The following is a 19,138-nucleotide window of genomic DNA, read 5'->3' on the forward strand; positions in this document are numbered from 1 at the left end:
TCACCCTCAATACTGTTAATTTTGAAATTCATTAAAAATTGTAATCAGACAAAAGATTCTAAGAAATTCTTTCTCTTTTCATTCTTTTTTTTCTTTTTTAATGCTATTTTCGAGACTTTCACAATGAAACAAATTGAAATCCAAGAATGTTAATAATGACCATGCAGCTCGTAAAGCAAAATGCAATTTCACGACTATTTGGTAAATGCATTTTGACATTGCGGTACCGATCATTACCAACGAGGATTACTCGCAAGCTAGAGAAGCTCTTGACTCGATGCAATGGTCTGTGACCGAGACCACCAGGAAGACATTATTCCTTCGCGAAGAAAAAAGAAAGGAGCTAACGTTCTGTAGGAAATATGAGAAAGCTTTGAAAGGCATTGTGAACTACTGTCAATCGACTAACAACTACTTGCAGGATTTACGCGTAACAGATGAAAGATGCGAAACGAGTAATCTCTTCGAGAAGTTTACGCTCGAGAAACCATCTATAATCTACGTTTCATTTATTTCTATTTCTAGCAGAACTGGAATATTGAAAATCATGGTTAGAACGTCCATAAACTTCAGTTGCCATCTTGACCAAGTTCCATGATAGAAATTTATGAAGGAAGAAATTCCAACTTCAAACAGATGCGTTAGAATTTAGGTAAAATTTACACTCGCGCTCAAATCATTCTTCCCCGGGAACAATGGCGGTGTTCCGAGGTCCACCTCACCCCTGGGATGGTCGGGGGAAGAATGACGATGCAGGTGAGAAGGCTGGCCCTATCACACAAAATTTGAATTGATATTTACCCAATATTCACAATTCTCGATTACTGATGGATTTATAAATTACCCTATACACACAATTCTCAGTGAAAGGTTTCTAAAATAAACTCTGTGTATTGTGATGGATTTATAGAGTCCAGAGATCCACCGTGAAACTGGAATAAATCAAAATGCGAAGCGGATGCATAGCAAAGAGCGCGGAAACACTTGTTCTCTGTAAAGGAGCAAAGACAATGGTCCGCTTTCACCGGTGCAATCGGTCCGTAATATCGCGTTCCATGGCTATGTCAGCCCTTTCTGTCCGCGTTATGCTCCCTAGTCGTTAGTTAACGCCATAAATGGCCACCGTCCACGGCTAAAGTTCACGATGCACGTTGTTACGTCAATTACGCGCTTTAGTCCGCGAGCTTCCATCACGTAACGTCGAAAGGCGTGCGCGTACGGGACAGTTTCGACGTCCTTTACACTGCACGAGCTGCACCGAGGAATCTAAATGAACCAGACTATTCAAACCGCCTCGTTCGAACCCCACGAACGCTTAATATGTACTTTATTCCAACGATCGTTCCTCTTTTCTCGAAGATCTAGCGTGACTTTTGAAATATTTTTAAAATGATACTCTGTGGATTTTTCTTTTTTTTTTTTCATTTGAAAATTCGTCGTTTTTAACGCGAGAACACGGTTTAAATTTACCCTTGAAATTAACGCCGAAGAATATTTTAGAGGAGATTCTTTGTGTCGGGGAATATCCAGGGACGTCTGAAATCGCGAGAGGTGGCTGGTGGCAGTTGAAAGCAAACGAAAATATTCCCGATGTAAGGTAGAACGTGCCTAGAGAATCGCATGCCAACGCGGTATCCCACTATTGTCCAAAAGGCAATTAGCATGCCTCGGCTGACTCTTCGAGACAAGAGGGGTGAATACATTAGACACTCGTCCGGATACTCGTCGATCGTGTGTGGGAGAACGTATTTCTGTGAACGTCGTTCACGCACCGTCTAACATATTTATTTCATAGATACAACCTAAAATTTTCTTTCTCTGTAACGAAGAAAGTTGTACAGAGTCGTAGAATCTGATCGAGTAAAAGACACTAACCGAGATACCTTAGAGCTGACTTTTATTTTTGATAATTTTTATATTTTATTAATTTCAGAACAATTGTAAATTTATTCTATCGATGTGTGATGGTAAATTTATGAAATAGAAGGAACTGAATAAACTTTATTAAAAATTTAAGGTAGAATGTTACCAGGGTCTTCAATGTTTGGGGTAACTACCCCTAATAGACCGTGTGGCCTAACGGATAAGGCGTCGGACTTCGGATCCGAAGATTGCAGGTTCGAATCCTGTCACGGTCGGCACAATTTTTTCTTTTTTTTATCCGAAAAATTCGTTCGTAATATTACCAAGGATATGAAAACGAAAGGAAATTGGTGAAACCATTTTTATGTAGAATATTTCTTGTCTACATTATTTTACAACTATTTTGAAGAGTATAATAAAACACAAAAGTAGACAAATTGATTATGCATTATCATCTATTTACTGATACTTGTTTGAATAAAATCAATCATCTATTTTCTGTTTTATATAGAATAATTTTCATTTCTTTCTCAGAATTTCTCGACCGATTTGTTTCACTATGACTAACGAAATATTCTACTTTTATCTAATAGAATGCTATTTAAGTTGATTAAACTCTTTTTTAAAGCCAAGGCTGTAGTGATAAGAGAAACGTCTCCGTTAAAGCATTGATAAGTTTCTCTGTATCACTGTAATTAATCCAATTGCAAACAGAAGAAAAATATAAAATTCTATAGAATACGTGAAAAAAATCTAATTTTTTATTTGTAATTATCTAAAAATGAATTGTTCAGTTCAATCAATAAACGAACCTTTCTATAATCAGGAGGTTCGTGTATTGATTAATCGTCGACACAGCTGCGCACAAATATTATTAAAATATTCTATAATTTTTTAATTCAAGAATTTTTTAAATCTATTTTTTTTTTCAAAGTTCATTGAAATATACCAAAACTATTCAAACACACAATTATTCGAAGAAAAGGTGTTTCCTTCTTCCCTTATCTCGATCAAAACTTAGTAAGAACGTTATCGAAGCATCATTGGAAACATGAAAAATGAGAGAACCGCAATTACCGGGTGTAATTACGTTTGTCAGAGAGAGGGAAAAGGGGGCTCGTTCAGGTAGCGTTGTAACAACTCGGTTAAAACGGATACCGGCAAAGGTTGCGCGAAACACACTCTATAATTCACAGCACATACTCGCTATCGACCCACGATAGTGTCGTCGGTTAATTTGTTGCTTTCACGACCGGCCACGCTCGCTAGGTGCCGATCCTCGAGAAAATAAAATTATCCACGTTAAGTAGGCGGTCCGATGCACGCTCACGATGGAGCGAGAACGAGAAATAGACGAAGAATAGGGGGGAGAAGAGATCGCATCGTTTCATAGGGGTTAAGCAACGAAGGGGTGGTTGAATGACCAATAGAAAATAAAATTAACCGAGGAAACTTCACTTTTATCTTTTTTTAATTTTAATTAGGGGTGCGCGGGTAATATCCGATTGAGATTTTTAAGAGAACAAAGTACAAATGCGAAATTGCCGATAGGAACTCGCGTAGGGTCGTAACTCGTGAAAATATTTCGACGCCTGGTGGTAAAATCAATTATTTACTAGCGTATATGTAAATAATCAGGGGGAAAGCTCGTTGCAACGCCTACACATTGATTTATAGGAGGTAATCCTCCTTCCACTTCCTCTCTTCCTCCGTAAACGGATACGCGCCCTTCCCTCGCCTCTACCATGCCTGCACCTACCATTTCCGGTCATAGGTTAACTACAGTCTCGTGTTTTATTTATATTTTATTTCCTCCCCTATTTCATTCCTTATCATTCTTCGCAGTATTTCTGTTTTCTTCCTGCATTTATCATTGATTCAAAATTATTTCTTCATTTTCTTTTTTAATCAAATCATTTCGGATGCAAATTTTCATGTTTTTTTAATATTAATAATTAATTAGTCCGCTATCAGGATAATTGTCTATTGTGAAAGACTAGGGAGTTCATTAAGATATAATACAAGGTCGCATTTAACGGAGGCTCTCTAATAACTGTGTTAAGTAATTATATATTTTAATTAGTAAGAAGGTTGTGGAGTAACAGAAAGTTCGTAATTACTGATTTCCATGAAACTATCAAGGGAAGAAACTTCTTTTATCGAACATCTTCCTTCACACTTTCTCTTTTACTACTCTCACACCGGGCATGTATCATTTATAATATTTGAAACTGCAATTTAACGCAAGTGCTGGTAAACGATGTGCTACGTTAATTCTCCGGATATAAAATAGAGATGATTGCGATATAATGATGATTCTCAAACACCTCTTTACCCTCTTCCTTATTAACTTCATCATTCCTCTTCTTTTCTTCATCCATTTCGCTTTTTATTTTTCATCCGGTATTTTTCAACAGTACATTCAACTGTTCTCATCTTAGACCACAATATTCACATTTCAATTTACTTGTTTCGAAATTAACCCTTTCGTTGTTATACGAATTTTTGAACTCGCACCGGTGGGCCACAAATTTCATATTAAAAATTTTATAATGGCAAAGAACTGCGAAATATATTAAAATAACGGTACAATCTTGCCAATAGCACATTTTTCTTATGGTAGACCGGTGACCACCATGGCCCAAATGAAAAGACAAGCGCTGGTCCCATGGGACCATCGTGACAGCGAAAGGGTTAAGGGTACCAACACACTCCTACTAAAAATGTAATAAATTGTGAAAGAACGACCGAATAATAAAAATAATTTATATTTATCAAACCTACAGCAGCTGTTACTTCACCATTAGCATTTTAATTTAATTTACCATTACGAATTGGAATATATAATTATAGAAATCAAGAGTCATACATTTTGCATACACCTAATGATTACAAGTAATAAATATCAATGCAACATATCTGAATCAGATTGCAAAGTGTTACTTGTACCTGAACGGCAATGTATGAAGTGTAAAGGTATAACAAGTATGTAACAAAATGGTCCTTCTATCGATGCCAAGTCAATAGAATTTACACACTCATATTTTACTTGAAACCGATTATCAAAGATTCTTCAAGATTCAAGGATCACTTAAGCACATAGTTAACGCATAGAATCGTGACACGTTGATTTATATTTTCCTTTTATTTTCTAGTATTTAACGTATAATCGTTCGATCGGTTAGCGTTAAATCATTCAGTGTTGAAGAATAAGTTGGCCGCGGTGGCGGAGATCGCTTCATCTGACTCGTGTCCGTGTAGATCGTGCCGGGGATGCAAGGATTACAAATTGATTTACTATGCAAAAGGCTTTTCCTTTCCTATCCTGTCGTAGATCAGAGTGATCTGTTGTCGTACGCGCGACACTCGATATATCACCGTCGGTCAACGATTAATAACTTTGCGTTTAACAACATTATTACACATTAGCTTTTCTAAATATGGTTATCCTAATAGTCTTGCATCATTTTCCCGAGGGAAATCTACCATATTCGGTACTATACACGAAAAATATTAAAGATTTAAATTGTAAAATTTTAATTTTCAAGATATTGATATTAATTTGGACAGGGCCGGCCCTGGGCCTAGGCGGACGCCTAGGGCCCTCCCAAAAGTAATGTTTACTTGAATATTAATCGATGGAAATGCAAATTTAAATTAGTTAATGTTAATTTTATAAATTTTATTTGTAGTACTCAAATACCGATCCCCGAAATCTCAGGGCCGGCCCTGAATTTAGAAAAGAAATGAATACGAATTATAGTTACATCAAGTGTTCCCAATGGTCATTGGGAAATAAGTGTATCATCTTTCCCATCACGACCTACATGAATTGCATTCCTAACAGTCCATCAGCAACAAACCATTTCTTTTCAACGCGACCGGCACATCCGTTCGCGCGTTTCTGAATATTGCAACGCATCGGCCAGAAGAAACGCAACAGCTTGATTCCCGGATAGAAGAATCGTGTTTTCCACAAAATTGAAATCAACCGGTACAGGGAGATAGAGAAAGAGAGAAGACGCCGTGGGCACGAATGAGGAAGTCCATATTCACGATAGAAGAAGCGTAAACGTGAGCTGAAAGGAAATGGCCCCGGTGGGAGTGAACTAAAGTACTGATCGAGGCAAGGTTCGCGAAATGGGAAAAAAACTCACGAGACTCGTTTAGTCTCATCTTCTGGCTAGATCATCGATGACAACGCGTCTCGAGTACATCATCGGCTGTTCCCTGGTAATAACAATTAATACGTGTTGTAATTCGTTGGCTTTCGAAACGCGACCATTCGTCGCCTCGATACCCTGCGTAATCTCGTTGCATCTCGTAGACTGGCGATTTTATCGCGAAAGTCGATGGTACTTCCTCCTTAGCGGTTTTTACACTAGCTGTAACTGTAACGCGAACCATATTACGGCTGAAGAAAAGTGCGCGAACGCGTTGCTCTTAATAAATACGTTTCATCAGCAATGGTAAGAAGTGACAGGGAACGATAAAACTTCTGGAGGTATTCTCATAGAGGTTCTCATAGTTCTCCATCTATTCAGACTGAGGAGTCTGGGATTGAGAAATTGTTCTTTTTGTGTCAAGGTACTCCTCGAAAAATGTACCTTTATAGATGCTAAGGATCCGTCCGGAAGGTCGGCGACGCACGGTACTTAGTCTCTCTCTGTATACTGCAAAGTTTGGGATTTTGAAATTTTAGAATTTTAGAGCCTAAATTTATTTATCTCTTCTTTTATTTACAGTGATACCTATGATGTTTTGAATAATTCGAGCACCGCGAAAAGCAGTACATAATTGAAATATGTAGTTTATCTACTGAAAGAATCGTCAGTTCATCCCAAATCAGTACTAGTTCCCTGGGTCCAACTTTCGCTTATTATATACGTACTGACACGCGAAAAAAGATTCGATCCATTCATTAAATCTTACACCTCGACACTAAACCTGTTTTGATAACCCCGATACCTGCGAACCCGTTAACGAACACGCTCCTCCACGTTTCTGAGTGCATTATAGCCACCATTACTGGCCGCCAAGTTATGCGCATTCATCTTCGCAAGATGGAACACGCGTGGTCAAAAAATCGCAATAATTTTTCCCTTATTTTATATCGTTGACAACTGTGTGCATACAAGAAAACATCGAGAAAGAAATCAAAATATACTTTGCCGATAAATCTCGTTGAATTTTCTCCAATTATTAATTTCAAACATTTCTATTTTACCTAACACGTATGGTATAAACATTGAAACACACGAGACACGGAACTTCTGAGAAAATTCTAAAGTGTGTCTATTAAAATATTGAAATAAGATGGATCCAACATACTTGAAAACAATGCCTTCCTATAAAAAAGTCCTCCCACTTTGAAATTATTCGAAGGAACATCCTGTTCCGCTTATCTTCGTCTCACTATCTATCCATTACCTAGAAACGGCCTCGTTCGACAGCAGAAACGAACTCCAGGCTATTCAGATCGTTCCACGGAGTCATTGTCCGAGTTTCCCATCTGAATAACTGTACCCCGGTTGCCGACGATGCAAGGACGCGTCCCGACGCAACCAGCTACGGAGCTTCGTTCCTACCGGATCATTTGCTCTCTAATACAGGCTGGACGAGCGAATCCTCTCATTATCCGGACGAGCAACATTTAGTCGAGCACCTATCCAACCTGGCGCTCGCCGCTCTACAAATTACAATCATCTCAACAGATTACAGCTGTACTATCATCGCTACTCACCCATCCACCAGTACCGACGGTGTAACTACACGGATAACGATTAACTTCTGATTGCGAGTGAGACATTTCGTGCTCTGATCGATGCTTCGTACCTTCATAAATAAATCATTACTTTAGGAGGACAGGAATACGGTAATTTAACGCGTTTACCTCTTTTTCGAAATTTTCATGAAAGAAACAAAAAATTCATAGATTTTCAGAATAAAATAATTGCTCGTAATTATTAAAATTGCTTTGAAACGGGGCGGTAGCTAAGACAAGATAATCGTCCCTTCCAAAAATGCGCAATGTTAAATGAAGAAGATCGATGCAAATTAGTGGCAGCCGCATGTTCTCTAATTTATAGTATGCTCTTCTAATGATACGTTAATTGACTAAAGGTCAGAGAAAATTATCAAGATACCAAGGGAGATTATTGTGCGATCGGTGGCAGGGAAAATTATAGGTTCAACTGAAAACTCTTTTTCCAACCACCTCGTGCAGGAAGTGACGGAACCGTTTTATTAACAGTTATTAATCTTTCGCCAACGACGTGATTATAGGCGATATTTAACACCGCAGGATACGAAAATTATTTATTTTCCAAAAGTAGACTGTCGTCTGGGGTTACTCTCGATACTTATGGAAATTTTCTGTTTGCAATGAAATAATTTCATATAGAATGAAGGAATCAACGTGTCATAGTTAATTGTCGCAGCAGCATGGCTCAAAGTATACGTTTCAAAACTCTGTTCATTAATTTCTCGTGGAAAAAAAAAAGGGAACAGTGGTAGGTTGGAAAAGTTGAAATTAAATTTCGTGCTCTGCGTGTACAGCACTCGGTCTAATGAGTTCCTGATGCAGCCAACATACATCACTGTCTCTGAAACGATTAATACTTTGACTGTGGAACAAGTGTGTGCCTTACACGTACGAATAATCGCCAAGAATTTACGGAATGGAGCAGCAACATCCAAAGCTTTCGAGGATTTTCGTTTTTCCCCTTACACGTTCAAGACACGATAAAACACAATCTAAAATACCTCGCAATTCTTTTTATAAATCTCGTAATTAGTATTTTGATTTATTACTTTAGTAATTATTATTTTATTCGTTTGCGATATTTATTGAATTTTCTATTTAATAACTGTTAGAAAGAATTTTCATCTTTACCGAGAGGGAGGTTCCCGGTGTTTCAAATTACTGTAACTATCCTAAGATTGTGCCCCTCCCACGTGTACAGTTCGCGTGGATTCTTCTAGAGAAAGAAGGATCAATTCGCTCGGAATACCTCCGTAGAAAGATGTTGCGGTGAAGTGTACCAAGTCGTGACTTTCGAGATGTTGTCTGAAAGATCCCCGAAGGGATCGGCACGAGTTCTTCTCGGAACTCATGATTTTCTTTCGGGTCAACAGGTCGCGCTTATAATTGCTTATTAAAACGAAACAGTGTCCGGTTAACGAGCCCGATACCAGGAAGCTTATCCCTCCTGATAACGTAGAATCGTGTAACGAGAAATATCTTAAATACCAGAACAATTCTCAAGAATCTATCAATTTTCTACAAGAAAAAGTAGAAGAAAAAATGACAAAATTAAATACACACCACCTGTTAGATATTTAAAAATTGTTTCTATGAATTCCATTATTTGCACCAACAATTAGGAAAATAATTTATATTCAATTTCTTATATGATTAAACGTACGATCGATAATTATAGCACAGCGATGTCCGAAAGCTATCAGCATTCCGCGATATGGGGATTCCTAATGGTAATCAAAGTTTAACGATATTCAAAGAAAGGTAGCGTGTACAGGAAATTCCTCGAGTTCTCGGTGCTCATTAACTTGGAAAGAAAGAATTTTACAAGAACGAGATACACGCGTATTCGGGCGAATTAACTGCACGCGGAACGATGATCGAAACGCAACGATATTTACACATTGCAATAACGAAAGTGGCAAGAACATAGACAGACCGTTTGTAAATTACACGGATGGACATAAATAATTTTACGAGCTCGAACGATCGCCAACGTCCATCGTTCATTTACGTGTAAATTAAACCCGCTCTACGATACGTCGCTGTGCCGGTAGCATACGAAAAAGAAACACGCGATTTATCGCGCGACACTCGCGTTTTTCCCTTGTTAATTTATGTTTTCCCAGTCTGTGTGTCGAAGGGCACACCATCGTCTATCGTTATAGAATCTTCCACGGGTGAAAGCCAAGTGGATATCCTTTTCGTACCAACGAATCCTAAATCCCCCTCCCGCTAATAAATCGGCCAACGTTTGAAAGGAAACAGCGCTGGAATTATGAAAGAGACGAGATTTATTGAGGATTAAGATCGTTACTGGATGGTGGTTACAGTAAAAGGACTCGATATCCCTGGTAATTCTCTCATCGAGCTCTTCTAACACTTGATCGGGTACTTGTACTCGCGATCAATTACCCTAGTGAAAATAGCGACATAGGAGAAGCAAAAATTGTTAAAATATTAATTTTGATGATATTGATATTAAAAGTAATACAATTTTGAATTATTAAATGTTAAAAAATTTAGTATATAACTGAGAAATATGAATAATAATTAAATATTAATTATCCCCCGCATGTGATAGAGTTAGATTTCTATATTATAAGGACCCCCTTCCCTACATTGCCATTTTCGCTAGGGATCCCTAAAGGGAAGGACGAGACCTTAGGACATTAGAATTTTTCTCGGATATCGCTTACGCAGGCGTTGAAGTCTCCTCATCGTCAGCCCATAAATCACCGTTTTATTCTCCGGAGCAGACTTTCGATTCGAATTCAGCCGGTTATCGAGCGCCGCGTCTACGATCAAATTAATTCTAACCAGTTTCCACGACTGCTTGGTCATTAGTCGGTAAAACCGTGTCTCTCGGCCACTCGGTGCACGGTTGTAACGCGAATCGGTTTGGTTGTAGGAAACGTGCGAGTGCCCGGGTACTGCTGCTATTTATTAACGAAGACGTTAATGCCGGCGTTGATTTATCATTACAATGACCCCGGCTCTTACTTCACACAATCTTGTTTTAATGTAATACAAGATCCATGGTTAGTGTGTGCCTGGGGTGTGTCGCTAATATACGTGAATAAGTTCACGAGGGTAAGATTGCTGTGTAACGAATAGATCTCTTGATGCTCGAAAAAACTCTATTATGGCTTACTCTACAATAGAGGGTAATTAACGAGCGTTCATTTATTTAACGCGTTCGGAGAAAATAGGTGCTTAATGAATTATTATTTTAAATAAATGAAATTTCATTATTTTTTTCTATGATTTCAGTTAGAATAATGCAATTTGAAACGTGAAAAATGTTTGTAGAAATTTAGTTTGTAATTAGTGCTCCGTTGATTTGCATTTCAATGGATTTGTTCGCGACGCGTTCACTGGCATAATCTTTCCGTAAATTATTATTTACGACGGCTGGATAGAGAAATTACCACCGTTTCCTAGTCCAAGGAGACGCCCATGATCAATTTTTCTCGCTTCTCAACGGAATATATTACCGACGGCCAGCTCGTGATAAAGACCAGCTGATTTATCGTTTAACTGGTGCACACCGCTTCGAGGTTCGTTTCTTGAAGGCTTGCTTAAGCTTGACCGACATGTACCGTTGATAGGCAGGTTTGTTCGATGCTTTATCTTCTCGCCAAGATCATCTTCGACAGGTAGCCTTTATTTTCAACCGGCTTCGAGAACTTTCAAGCTGACGAGCTTTTATTTCTATTTCCTTTCGGGGATTATAAGAAAGAGAGATATTCTATCGATTTATAAGGATAAGCGAACGACTGGATAACTAATGAGAGTGTTAAACGCCTCATCTGTAAAGGATGTTCATTATGGTGGTAGAGCCAGGACTATTGAGATGTGCTTCCTGTGATTCATTATTGATGATACGATATCAATTTTCCAACGTAAAGTAAATTACCATCTTGAGAAATTATTTTCTGTTTGTTTCCTTTTAAGAAAAAGAGGGAAATAAAATATATATAAAAATATTCTTTTTTGCATCGAATCATCAAGAGAAGATTGTAGACAATTTAGCATTGACGTAACTAGCTTTAATAGTGGTGTCAAGTGTTAGAATTTTAGAATATTAGGATCTCAAAATTTTGGAATTTTGGAATGGAGGAATTTTAAAATTTTGCAATCTTGCTAATTTGAAAAATTTAAAAATACTGAGAGGCCTTTCCACATTTTTAAGGAGACCAAGCCCTCCTTTTATTTCACACTTCACATTTAATGTTATTTGTTTGCCTCGCGTGATCACGAAACAGCATGACCACGTTGGAAACAGGAGGAACTGTAAAGCGTACCTGTTTCACGACAAGGAAACTAAATATGCCGGAGCATAATTGACGGTTGCTCGCTTAACGAACAAAGTCCATTGAAATCGAAAGATATTGGACGGGTAACGCGGATGGTCATTGCACGTGAAGATCGAAGTAACATCCTGTCTCTGGTAGAGGGATAGCATGGTAGATGAAAGTGGTTCACGGTTGTTGCTTTCGAAACTATAAAATTGGTTTCCTTTTAACAATTAATGAAAAAAACTGTAGGTATAAAATTTCAACTTGGAAGAGTACAGCAGGTGCTCGCTAATTTCCTTTAATTTCCTGTTAGGAACGTTTCGTGCTCAAACGAATGTATATGCTCGATAATTCCCCCTTTTTAACTGACTTCGAAAAAGGAGGAGGTTACTTAATTCGATCAATTTTTTTTTTTTTTGAGAAATATGCACTTTCCTGCAATTCCCACATACAGGGAATTATCCGGCACTCATTGCAGATCGTAATCGTTTACGAATGTAACGTGTCGGTATTCTCATGAATTTGAAGATCCAAGAACCGATGGTTCGTTTATCGAACGGATGCTTGAAAAAGGAGCAATGGCTATTCGAAGCCAATTGGCATGCTGCTTTTTACTTCAATCGTACCTGGTGCATCCTGATCGAGACAACTGCTTCTCCTCACATCGAGCTGGTTACTTCGTGATAGAAATTGCTGGGTTAATCCATGAAATCAATGCTCTTTAGAATGTATTCAATATGACCTAATACGATAGATAGAAAATCAAAAATGAAGAATTTCTGTTCAGAAACGAATTCATTGAACTTTAAAACAATTTTATCTATTGATTGAACGAAGGGGAACAAGAGAAGAGATAATTTGTAACATACACAGATCGGGGTACCAAGTTGCAAATGTCGGCATGTTAATGCTTCTTTGACATTTTGCGTTCTGCATGAATTTGCAGTTGTTGCATCGCCGGAGATGACAATAATTGCAGAAATGCAACGAGAAATTATTACCGAGACGGAGACCTTTAGAAACGAAACTACTAGTATCAATTTGTTGCGTTTCTAAATATTATTTATCGATATCTTTTACGCATAATTATTACAGTTTAAATTTCAAAATCAATTAAGGAATCGAATTCAGATTTGAAATTATGTTCTTTCCTTCCTTTAAAAGCAGCCAACACGTTTCTTCTCTTAAGCAATTTACAAGGAACAATGTTCCGTCTGTTTGCAATTCCATTCACTCTGATCATTGTGTTAAAGGAAGTGTCAAGTAAAGCGAAGGAGATCATAGTTGCGACACGACTTTGAAGTTCACTCGGTTCTCATTGCGTTCCCCTTTTATGATCCCGCTTGAGAACGCTTCTGCCCGCTCGGCTGCGTTTCCTGAGCGCTCGAAATGGCACTCACACTTTATGATACGCGGGAACGGAATTGCCTTTCCACGTAGAACAGACTCGCGAGGGCTCGAGAGTCAAATATGAGCACGTCGAGCTAGTCCGACGTATGCCCTATTATGCGCTTGATGAGATCGCAGTCGGCTTTGCTTTTCGCAGCACGAGATGCGACGACAAAGATACCGCGACATTGTCACCGTGCAAAAGTACGCGAAACGCTAACTGCATCGATCCTACCGGCTGGTTAAACCCTCTCAGACATTTGGATGATTCTAAAATTCTAAAATTTTAGAATTCCTACGTTTCAAAGTTCGAAAGTCCCAAAGTCACAAAATTCTAAAATTTTGAAATTCTGAAATTCTGAAATTCTAAAATTCTAAAATTCTAAAATTCTAAAATTCAAAAATTTCTGAAAGATCTGATCAAAATCATACAACAATCAAAATGTTAAGGAACTCGCCTGAGAACAAAAATAAAAAAAAGCATCCCTGAGAGTAATAACACCATAGGAAGAATAACGAGCTTCAGGAGGGAAGTTCCAGGTACACTTGTCAAAGAAACTAATGCGAGATTACGCCAACAATACGGAGATATAGGGATGCAATTAACCCGCTGTTCCGTATCCAATCTTCAATTACGATTGCGCCTAGCATCTCGTTTTTATGTAAGCCCCGGTTACCTATGCTTTTATCCGATTTTATCCGTCATTGCATCGAACCGATGCACAATAGCAGAGTGCACGGTGCAGGAAGATCGTTGCAACGATGCTCTACATAAAGAACGATCGATCTCCCGAATGATTGTTAAGTAAGAGATGCATCTATATACTGTTCTGTTCAAGGTGTTGTTCTATGTACAGCATAAAATAAAAAGGTAAATACGATTAGATATTTCGTTATTTCAATTCATTTCTAATAACATATCGAACCGCTATGTAAGATATAGAAACTGAAATTGGAATTTGAAATAAGTGTTCAGTAACCTTGAAGATAACATAGAATTAATTTATAAGCATGTAAAATTAAATTACTATAGGATATATTAATATTCTAGACAACTTGTCGAATGCCAATGTGAAGCAGATATTTGATCAGTTTCTCTGAAGAGATCACTTTAGAGAACCTGTTCAAACGGAAATAACCGAACGACCCATTTTATCGAGCCTTTGCACTTTCTCCCAATTAAAACATTTGGATCTCGTATTCCTCGAGAGACCAAATCTGGAAGCAGCATAGACAGAATCGTTTATTATTCTTTTATGTAAAAAAAATTTCAAATATATTATACATCTAAGCCATACTAGACACCAAGATATCTTCTCTTTATCATAAAACGGTATTCTATTACGAATATATTCGAAAAAGAAAAGAATCTGAATTCCTTTAAACTGGCTCTATTCGAAGTGACTTCTTTACGCGGCCATTACGCGGTTATTTCTAGCGGTTCGTATCGGAACGATTAGCTCGCTTCCATTTTCGATTCGTTAACACGGAAGGTGGTTATACGCGTGACATTCGGCTGTTATCAATACCTTCGGCGATTGCAGCTGAAAATAGCCAGGATATCGAAGAAGCGTCTTAAAACGATGCAACTTGGAGCGCATCGGTTCGAGATATACAGTGCATGCCGCTTTTAAAGGGTGGGAGAAGCACACCAGTCAAACTGGTATCATTGTTCCAGCCGTACGCTAACGCATACATATGCATACCGCGATGCAACTGCAACTGCAACGTCTGCAGACAGTTCGCGTTTGAGGATCTTCATGAACGCATACGATGTTGCGTATTCCACGTTTTTACATCCCGTAGTAAATTAATGCCACTTTTTTCTTCTTTTATGATTAACCCTTTCGCTGCTATAGTCATTTTATGCAAAGTCATTTATCCAGGAGCGGATTAAGGTTTCTGGGGCCCGAGGCTATTGAACCCATTGGCTGATAAACTTACTTCAAAAATTGCAATTTTTTGACAAAATAAATGAAAGACTTAGAAGAGGACTATATACAAAGTGAGGGCCGGGGCTGTAGCCCTCCTTAAACCTCCTTTTAATCTGCCACTTTGATAGATGAAATTTGTATGAAATAATCTACACTAAAATATTATTAATTGAAAATACAATTTTATTACCGCATAGTGCATTCAAGAGGGCAAAAGTGAAAGCAATGGAACTAATAACCGAGGCCATTTTCACTTTCCTGCCTGTAATTTTCACGAGTTATCGCTATTAACTCGACAGAACGTGGAAAAATGCAGTAAAACATGAAAAGGTGAATCAACAGGCGATACACGCCATTGATTTAGCAATTCAGTTAATAATATAGCATTCTTTGCGTATGATTAATTGCAACAAGTATAGTAATTGGACTTTCGATCCCCGCATCGATTGATTGATATTCGACAAGGATCAACAAGGAAAAATAATGGAAAAATCGTGTGTAACATCGCGTAACGTGTCGAACACCGGTTCCTTATGATGCTGCAACAGCTACTGGCCTATCCTCGACGATTCCCGGATTATTCGTTTTATCGTGGTTGTATAATTACGGAGAAAGTACGAGAAGATGCTTCCTATCCGTTTTATTGCCACGAAAGAAACACCGTTACATAACTCGCTTCGTGCACAACGATTTTATGCGCTGCTAGATGGATGAACGTACGACACGGTGTACGCTCGACACGTTTAAATATACTTTTCCACTTAGGAGAACGAAGGTGAAAAGTCGTTTGTCAGTCTGTCGACAGAAGAAGAGTCTGAACGTGTAATAGTATCTTTGACCTGGTCAGATCGAAACACTAGGTAAGGAACGAAGAAAAATAGAAAAGTTATAAGTTATGTCTTAGGCATAAATTGATTAATATTTATATTTATTAAATTTTACGATAATATCCGTGAAAAAATCTTCATCCTTTTCGCATGTTATTGTCATTCAAACTGGAAAAGAAATTTATGTCCCTGAAATGGTCGATCAACCAATGGTACTTCGACTCATCTTCCATTACTTCTTGCGTCAAATCAAATATTTAATAACCCCGGAGGAATCGTACAGGTATCGTGACTAGCCATTCGTTCTCTGCTTTTTAAGGAGCGAACAGGGGACAACGAAACACAAGCAGCCGGCCAAATAAACGAGATATCGCGGACAAAAATATGGGATCGAAGTCACGTAGTTTGGTAAATTAAATCTCACTCGACACGTAAAAACATCGTAAACTCCCGTGGTCGCGTTCCTTTTTCGTCCTTAGAACACCTGGGGCTGGTGCATCGATCTGCGGAATTTTACCTGTTCCGAGCCCTCTAATGCATGCTTACTCTCTTACAATGGAGTAGAACACCGTTCATTTGAATTTAAACAAAGATGCATTTTAAGCGCATCGCATGCATTTTGAAATTTCAATGAATACTGATTTCTACTTGCACCTTCGCAGGAAAATGAAAATGAATTACTCTTCAAAATGAAACTGGCGAAGGAAAATTTGACTATAAAATAGGAGGTAAATTTTTTAATAGGTAATTAATAGACAATTAATAAATTTCCCTTTTCCATTTTTCATTTTTCAATTTAAAAAACAAAACCATTCTCTGGTATCCTTCGTCGAGTACCGATCAAACTTCAAAGCGGTATCAATTTATCGTCCCGTTCAATTTCGTCGAATCTACGACCGTGTTAAAAAAATCCCCCAAGGACGTATGATAATCGCTTTTTCGGCTAAGGGAACCCTTGAAAGATGGCTGACAGAGGGCACCCAACCGAAATCCGGTTCGAAAAAACGAACATCACGGCTGAACGAACGCCTATGTTCCTCTAAAAAGCTATTTTCAGGCCTCTCGTAATTATAGACCTTTCAGGATACTCTCTGCCACACAATGCAGAAAGAATAACGTGCGCCAAATTCCTCGCGGCGTAGTCTTTCGGAAACCCGGCACCCATAAGTTTCGTATTATAAATCTTGTCCGGACGAACGAAACGGAGGAATCACCGAAGAAAATCTTTGAAGAACGGGCACAGGTATGTAGTTTATCTAAAATCACCGACTAGTCTAGGCCGTGTCGAAATTTATCGGATTTATTCAACGGTACGTCGGATTTTCGATCCGGTCCGGTTTGCCTGAGATATCCGAAAGAGTTACGAGGCTAAATGAATTCCTTGGGATATACAGGATGTTTCGAAACGCGTGGACAAAAATTCTCGTAACGATTTGCTAGAGAAAAATAACGAAAAATAATTTAATAAAAAATAAAACGCGGAGATAACCTTTTTTAATATTAAAAAATTCCGACAGATATCTAGTCCTCTAAATTGCCACTCCGAGTATTCCCTCGTAAATCAGTTGAGCGAGAAGAGTATGCCGATTCAGAAGTACAGCATGGATCCATCGCGAATATCAGACGAAAGCAGCAACGTGGCTATGCGGTCGAAATAAAAGCAAAACAGGAATACCGGTAAATCGTCGTAAATTTCATGGCTGTAAATGCCATTCAAACATCCCCCTTTTATATTTCCTTTACCGTGCCAGTTTGCCTGCGGTGCAGCTCGATTGCTTGCAAAATTCTCTCCCAACCAACAGCCTTAAATATTCCGCTTTTTTCGTTACGCTAATTTCCAACAAAATCAAACATTCGAAAGATCGGAAATTTGTATTTTATCTTGGAAAATAAATTTCAATGATCGTATGAATGAAAATGGTCTGGTTGCGAGAGAAATACCAGGTCTCCCTGAAAACTGACAATGGAAAGCTCGCACTTCATCTTTCTGCGAGGGGAAAAAAAACTCGTTCGAGCTTCTGTGGAAACGCGCGTTTCCATAATCCTGGGGAGCGCACGTGGGTACCGGTTCGAAAAGGGCATAGACAGGGACCGCTGTACATTTCTGCGATCGGTCACCAATAAATATCAAACTTTCATTTGCAGATACCGAGGCAGCATTCTGTGTAGCATTGCTGCTACTCGGATTGCCTTATGCAGACAAAAGGTACGTGTACACAACGCTCGCCACTATCCATCGATACTGTTCACCATGACAAAAAAAAAAAAAAAACAACAGCTCTAACAGACTGGAGATCCGTTCTTTAACCGTTTCACGAAACCAATTAACCTTTCGATCGAGGATATGCCCGTTTCCTTCATTACCATATTCCTCTATTGTCGCCAGAGAACAAAGAAATTTATTTCCAATTCGAATGATGTATTTGAAAATCTTTCATTATAATAATTAAGAAGGCATCGAATTAATTTGGACACCTAATACAAGTGTACAGAAAACAGGTAAGAAATCTTCCAAAATATATATGTATCCTTGTGTTATTAATCTGAACATAAATTGCACCCTCGGCCCTTTTATAAGGCAACAATAGAAGCAAAAGGAGAAGAAAGTGATCGGTGTCTCGGTGTATAAGGTAAAGCAAGAAGATATTCACGGGAATTTAGTAGGAATATCCCATGGCCACCAGCGGCGAGTATACGGACTCTAAATACAGCCACCTTGGGATACCCCTTGCTGGCAAGATCTAGCCAAACGTGTTCTGCAGCCAAGAGGGAGAAGATTGGCCGTCAGTCACCGCGGCAATGGATGCATTGTATCTGCACTAAAGCCTAGCCGGATCTTCCAGCGAGATAACGAAGATGATCCCGATTGCCTCTATATATTTTTCAATGAATCATTGTCCTTACCCAATACGAAATATCATACAAAAGAATGATTCTTTTTTATCGACAAAGAAAGTTAATCATTTATCATGAAAATTTGCTAATTGTGTTATCGAAAAAAAATTGACTCAATTTATCAATTTATTGATTATAAAAATATATGGAAATTTTTGAAACAGATTT

The 19,138-nt window shown here is 38.3% G+C and overlaps 1 protein-coding gene and 1 non-coding gene across 6 annotated transcripts in view; one reads left to right on the forward strand and one right to left on the reverse strand.

Moving 5' to 3' along the window:
* LOC114883013 (ankyrin repeat domain-containing protein 6) overlaps positions 1-19,138 on the reverse strand; it is an 82,462-nt gene that overhangs the window by 36,145 nt on the left and 27,179 nt on the right. The window lies entirely within an intron of this gene.
* Positions 2,066-2,138, forward strand: Trnar-ucg. The gene has a single exon. It is a non-coding gene; the product is annotated as a tRNA-Arg (tRNA).

Source organism: Osmia bicornis, chromosome 2 (genome assembly GCF_907164935.1).
Source record: "Osmia bicornis bicornis chromosome 2, iOsmBic2.1, whole genome shotgun sequence".
NCBI classification, from domain to species: domain Eukaryota; kingdom Metazoa; phylum Arthropoda; class Insecta; order Hymenoptera; family Megachilidae; genus Osmia; species Osmia bicornis.